General features: G+C 38.1%; 1 long non-coding RNA gene across 1 annotated transcript; it reads left to right on the forward strand.

The window, feature by feature from the left end:
* The first annotated feature begins 393 nt into the window (after nt 1-393).
* Nucleotides 394-1,320, forward strand: LOC113302670. The gene is made up of 3 exons (XR_003337005.1): nt 394-494; nt 706-896; nt 1,297-1,320. It is a non-coding gene; the product is annotated as an uncharacterized LOC113302670 (long non-coding RNA).
* The last annotated feature ends 5,825 nt before the right edge of the window (nt 1,321-7,145 follow it).

Below are 7,145 nucleotides of genomic sequence, written 5' to 3' on the forward strand. Positions count from 1 at the left end.
GTTTATTGTCTATCATTGTACAATCGGTAGTTTGATGATGTTTATTGCCTCCCGATTATGGTAGTAGCTCCAAATTCGAAAATTTCAAAAACCAATAGGAATTTTGGATTTCTTTGTTTTCACAATGGGTAGTTTCATGATGTTTATTGCCTGCCGATTATGATAGTAGCCCCAAATTTAATTATTTCAAAACAAAGCTAGGAAGAGAAAAACATTGTCGCAATCGGTAGATAATTTTTTTCCTTCTACACTACGGATTATGAAGAGACATATAAGTATTTTCAATTTATTTTTGTCATTTTGTGTTGCCCCTAATTCTTTTGGGGTCGCCCCTGAAAATACCAGACAATTTAGGGTTTGGACCACATAAACCTCTAAGATAGTCTAATCAAAAAAAAAAAGGAAAAAGAAAACCTCTAAGATAGTTATCGTCTTCCTCATTCGGAAGTTTGTTTCCTCATGGGGATTTTCCTTATTCCTGCACTAAAACGAAGGTGAGAGAAAAATCCAACGAATTATTCTTTACTTTTAACATCTATTTTCTTCTATTGAAGTTGTCAATATTAAATTTGATGGGTGTTTAACTATTAGTGATTGCAACAATGAGAGAGATTGTAATTGAAATGAAGAAGTTGTTTTTCTTTTGTAATTGAGTTAAGGTTTCATTATCTCTGATCTTTGTGGAATGGTGTGGGTTTGGCGTAGTGATAAGAAGTGCAAAAATAACAACATATAAAGGAATCATATTACACGTTCCGTTCCCCCAACCAAACACGCCATAAGAGTTCAGAGTGACAATGGCACGTATTGGTTTCAGTTTCAGAACCAGCCGACATCTGTTAATTCGATCATCATCACTTTCTTCACCTTCTCAATCTCAACAGTTTCTCCGCCAGGTTTGATTTTCCATCTCGTTAATTTCTCTCTCGCAAACACACAAACACAACTATTAGTAGTAAGATCAAGGTGTCTGTTATCTTATAATAACTTCCCGATCTCATACTTATCTTATTATTTAGGGTTTTTCGGAATAATTTTTTATTCAGTTATCAGTTCATAGTTAATGAATCTTTTTGTTCTGTAAGTGAATGTTTATCAAGAGAAAATATGTTTTGATTTTGTGAAACTATCTCTATTATGGAAACATATTATTATTATTTATTTATTTTTGACCTAGAAAAGAATGTTTGTTATTTGTTTAGAATTCTTAATAAAATTGGGAGTTGCTGATAACCTTCAATCTCTGATAAATATTCCACGATGTTTACTCTATCTCTGTGGGATTTTAATGGCCAGATGAGCATGGCCACACAAAGCGCTCTCTACGCTTAGAGATCCTGGTCTCTTAAGAAGCCAAGGACTTAGATTCATTTCTGTTTTATATTACTAATATTAGTGCGAAGCTAGTGTTTGCAAAACAGGTTCTATGGAAGGATCCCCAACTTTTCCGATTATTGGTGTATGGAGAATTCGTCTTACAAGTCGGGCTGACGACTTTAAACCAAGCGCTAAATGGGAGGCAACCCACTGGTTTTGTGTATCTATCTATATCTTTTTATTTCTCAAGTCTTTTATCTTTATTTTCTTATTTTAGATATTTGCATATCAAAACTCCAACTTTTAGACATTTTTGAACAATTTAGAATAAACACTAGCCAATCTAAGTAGATGGAATTTTTCTTGACGATGAGGTATATATTGGCTGAGTTGGGATTAGATGCCAACTAAATAGCTTGTTTAGTGTTTATCCTCTATTGTTCAGAAATAGCTATGAGTTGGAGTATGAGTTTTTATTATGCATTTTATTTTCTTATTGTGTATATATATCATGTTATGAATTTCTCATCTTGAACTTTACTTTGATTGACTAAATTTTACATTGAGGACAATGTAAATTTTAAGTGTGGGGGAGTGTTCTCATATAGAGTTTTTAGCCTTGTTAGTTTTCCCTTGTGTTTATAAAAAAAAAAAAAAAGATGTTAAACTCCTAAGTCTAGAAACTTGTGCCTTACACTAATGGAAACATCGTGGTTGTAGGAGTTGAGGAACTCATTAGTAGAGTCTATTCATATGAAAACGAACAAAATATAAAAACAAATAACATGATACTTGTCACCATATCTCGGAGTCGTCACCATATCACTTTTTTTTTTTTGTCTTTCATATTTATCTATTGTTTCTCTAAGTGATTTGGTAGGGCACCAACATCGAATTGTTATCACTGTTAGGATGAAATAGAGCAATTGAGTTACTACTACTACTACTACAAAAAAAAAAGAGACCAGACCAATTTGACCAAACGGTGTACAAAAAAAAAAAAAAAAAAGATTGACACTTGGATAGCAATATGTGTGTGTTCTCCCTGTCTCCGTCGCCTAAGCAAGCGTGGAACGCAGGATCCACGGGATTTACCATGTAATCTGCTGACACGAAGCATGCGCTTGGATCCAAAAGATCTAATCATGTTGTCAATTCGGAAAAAAAAAAGAAGAACAAAAGGTGAAAAAAGAAAAGAAAAAGAAAATATTATTATTATTGTGTTGAATAAAATCGATCACTGGTTCCCTTGTATATGCCAGTGAATTGATCTAGAATTAAGTTTGTCGACCGCTGGTTCCCCTGTATATGCTAGTCGTGTTGATATTAGTATTCAGACCAGTAGCTCAATCCAATAGGATTTTTAGGTTTGTTTTGGCAGTGACCTTCAGACAAATATGGGAAACACCGTTCACCTTAGTCAACAGTCCGCCACTATCTACTTTCTATATCCATCTTCTTAATATTTTCATGTGATTGTGGTTGTCGATTCCGAGTATTGTGGTTGTGTTCAACTTTCTGATAAAGCTATATTACTAATTTATGAATTGGATTTGAAAGTGGGTACTTCCTCCTGTAATCAATGATATTATGCCAATTACAAAATGTTTAGTGTCATTTTTAGACTTTTCACAGGTAGTTGGATTTGGAAATATAGGTTTTGTAGGTAAACCTCTTGTAAACCTTCACGAGACTAAAACTCGTCCACTAGGGACACCTAGGGTTCAAAGGCTTGTTATTTATGCTAAAAGTGACCGTAGCCTCGACGAGACGGAGTTGTATGTTTTAGAATTATTTTGTTTGATTTGCTCGAGGACTAGCAAAGTCTAAGTGTGGGGGAATTTGACAGGTGTCTAAAACACCTAATTTTATATCTAGTATTTATGCTTTTTTTGTTACTTTTCTTGTAAATTATGTATCTTATGTTTGCTTTTGAGCTTATTAGGTGAAATGGAGTCATTATGCGTAAAAGAATGAGACAACGTCCATTTAGAGCGAAAAGGGCTAAAAGATCAATTCACAGGCGAGTGATATTTGGAGCAGGCTAGGTCGCACAAGGAGGAGGTGAAGAATGAACTGTCAGTTTCCCATAACTGACATTAGAGTCGAAGAATTAGGTAATCAGTTCCTTGAAACCGACTGCCATATATGAACTGGGTGGCCCTTATCGACTGCACCTGAGTGGCTATACCCATTTGTTGTTCCCACACAAAACCCTCAAATTGAGAGAAGTCAATTATTTGCATCTGAAAATTAGAAAAGAAATAAAACAACGGTTGTTGCTGACTGATTGAGATCGAGAGATTGAAAGAGAGATTTACGAGCTGATGGGAGTCTGATGAAATTGAAGGATGGGTTTCTCTTGATTTCAAGGAAGAGGTGTGGAAGAAGAGCTGGATCTGTCGCTGGTACGGATATGTAGTAATAAAAGGAGGAGATCGATGTGACTCGGGGAAGAAGATGCAGAAATTAAGCTCGTGGAATGAACGGTGGTTGTGTTGATTAGAAGCTCGAAATGGAAAAGGAATTTTGGGGTTTCGGCTAAGAATCGAAATTGGGTTTGCTGAAGAGCTCATGGAAGAGATATGTGGGTTGCAGGCAGATTTAGTTTGTGCCTCTGGTATTGAATTGAGGCCATTCTCGGCAGTAAATATCAAGATTAGATGGTAATCTGGAAAGCAACAAGAAATTAAGAGATGGGTTGGTTCTGATTCAAGACGGAGAGGAGAGAAATCCCAACTGGATGAAGTTGGGGTTAGGGTTTGGTCGAATCGAACTGCAGATGGAGAAACAAGGTTTAATCGAGAATTTGAGATGTTGATGTTCATGGGTACGGACGAGATGGATAGAATGTGTGAAGAATCAGAGCAGTTTGAGAAGAAAAACAGTGTTACTGCCATGGTCACAATGGCTGTGTTTGTCTGCAGTCAGAATGGAGTGGCAGGTTTGTGAAGTGGTTTTGATGGCAGGTGAATGAGTTGAAGCACCAGCTGAGACAGGAAAAGATGCAGATTTGGAGTTGGTTGTGGAACTGAAGCTTAAATGGAAGAATGAGCTGGTATGATGCAATGAAGGCAAGGATCTGTAGCTGTTGCTGCCAATGCTGGTGAATTGTGCTTGAAATGAAGAAATCAAGGGAGTGATGATGCTGCAATGCATATGGCAGAGTTCAATGACAGATAGAGAAGCTGAAATGGGACCAAGAATGGAGCGGTGTGCAGTTTGTAGCTGTGTGTTGCTGCCAAGGGTGGTTTGAGGTAGCAGTGTACGGCTGGGTTCTGGTGGTTGTGCTGAGAGAATGGTATGGCATGAGCAGTTGCAGGTGTTAGTGCAGTGGCTAGGCAGAGTGTCAAGGATTTGAGCTGACTGATTGAAGGGTTTAAGGATGGTGTTGCTGGTGAGATGAAATGTGTTGGGTGGTAGTGGTTCTGGCGATGTGCAGCTACAGGGAGGAGACAACTGATGTTGCTGACTTGAAAAATTATGGAGTCTGGTGGTACAAGAAGTTACAACTCATTTGAGCTGCAATGAAGCCGAGATAAAGGGAATAATTGCAGGTGGTGATGCTGGTGACAAAGATGTAGGATATGGCTGCATACGAAGGTCTTGATGGTGGTTGAGTTAGGTTAACAGGGTATGGAGATGAAGAATGGGGATGAAATGTTGCTGTTGGATGAGTCTGTGAAGCTGAAATTACAGGTTATTAATGATGATGTAGCTGTGGATGTAGCTCAAGTTGCAGGAATGGGTTTCCGCTGTTGACTGAAGTGGTGATTGTGCTTCTGCAAGTGGAGAGGAAATTGGTTAGTGCAGTGGCTTTGAGTTATGGCCTGAGCTGGGAAGTAGTGAATGCCTTGACCAGTTTGGAATTTTGCAGTAACTGTGCGAAAACGCTAGGAGAATGGTCAGCTGGTGGTACTAGTTCCTATCGATGGATTTGTGAACCGAAAGTGGGGATCGTAAAGATTCAATGAATCATGAAAGGGGTACGAGTCGGATGCACGAGTCGACGGCGGCATATATGAGTTTGGAGCCACGCTTTTGGGCATGTTTTCGCAAGAACAAGGAATTGGCTGAGTTAGCTAGTGGTAGCTGCAGGAAATGGAACTGGTGGAGAGCTGAGCTGGTACTGGTGGTTGCTGCCAAGGGAATGAGCTGCAGTTTGGCAAGCAGAATTTGTTGGTTTCCAAGTATAGGATGACATTGTGGTGTGAGTTCATGAGGATGGTGATGTTTGGATGAGGCTTGGTAATTGAACAAGGACAGAGCTGAATGGCTGGAGGCATAAGTGTTAGAATGCAGCTTCAGATGAATGCACATGAGCTTGTGTGATGGCAGTTCGATGGAAGGCTTGGAGTCTGGTGGATACGAAGCTGAATTGCGCTTTGGTGCTGTGTATGATACAATGCTGAGTTACCTGACTGAAGCTGCAAACTGGTGGGAAGATATCACTGTTGCTGTGGCATGGAGGTGTCAGTGAAGGGTAGAATGCTTCAACAGATGAGTACACTGTCAGTTCCATGGGACTGACAGTTGAACCGAGTTGACTCAATCCAGTGAGACAGGTGAGCCGACTCAGACCCGGTTGGACTTTGACCTGGGCTCTTATATGTGGGATGTTTCAAGGAGTGAATTTTGGCAGAAGGGTGCGACCTAAATTTGGACTTAAAAATCGACCAAGGCAGAGACTATAAAAGGGACATCTCTTTACACATAGAAATATATGATCTTTTTCTTTACTTTTGTTTTTTAGGGTTTAGAAACATGATTCTTCTCTTTATTCTTGTGATGAACTCCTTCAACATGATTACTTAATTTTATCATTGGTTTAAGGAATAAGTTGGATTTCCAAATATGGGTTTTTATATAATGAATTAGTTTTGTCTCCATATTATCGTTTATGATTTACCATTAATATTGTTACATGATTTGAATGTTTGTTTGGTTGAGTCTAGAATCAATCGAGTTTGTTTTCATCTCTATTGCTAGATTAGGATTTATTATACGCAAAAGTGATAGATTCCTGATTACAAGTAGCATAATTGTGATTATTGCTTGTAGTGATACATCCTAGTAGTCACAAGTGAGTCATAACCTTTGTTAAAACGGATTAGTGCTTTTACACGTTCGATTGTTTTGATTGGCCTGATTTCATAGAACTTAATGCATCTAGAGAATTAAACTTGATTAGTGCTTTTACATGTTAGGTTGTTCTCTAAGATAGAATTCATATTCGCATCTTTTAATGTGTTTGTTGATGACAAGAGGAGATTTGCGGGATATACTTGCGATCAAGGTATCTTAGGGCCTTTGATAAAAGAGAGATTAAATATCAATTCTAGTTAATGTTAAAAAGCATGTTTGTGAATGAAGATGAATCCTTAACCAATATCTGCTCTATTTTATTTGCTTGTTTATTTCTTTGTTTTGTTTTTATTTTATTTTAGTATATAAAAATCAGAAAACCCCCCACTGGTATTTATAGGAAACCGAAACAATTTGACAACCTTAGTCCTCTCTGTGGGAACGATCCTTTCTTTCCCTTGCTATGTTTATATTTTGAGTAGTAAGAAAGTGTAATTTATTTTTGACGCATACGACAGCGATCAGTTGGTAGAAAGCCTTTCCATACTTCAGTCGTAGCAATATGCCCGTACCTTCTCCAAATTTTGGTGTACAGGGGCGCGTGACACTTGGGAATGACGAGTCCGCCAACCACTTCATTATTCGGGCAATTGTTGATCATGGGAGCCTCAAATGGGAGTCCAGCCGTTGGATACTCAGGAGCATTAACTCTAACCCCAGTCTTCACGGAATCAGTATAGTTT

Source organism: Papaver somniferum, chromosome 8 (genome assembly GCF_003573695.1).
Source record: "Papaver somniferum cultivar HN1 chromosome 8, ASM357369v1, whole genome shotgun sequence".
NCBI classification, from domain to species: domain Eukaryota; kingdom Viridiplantae; phylum Streptophyta; class Magnoliopsida; order Ranunculales; family Papaveraceae; genus Papaver; species Papaver somniferum.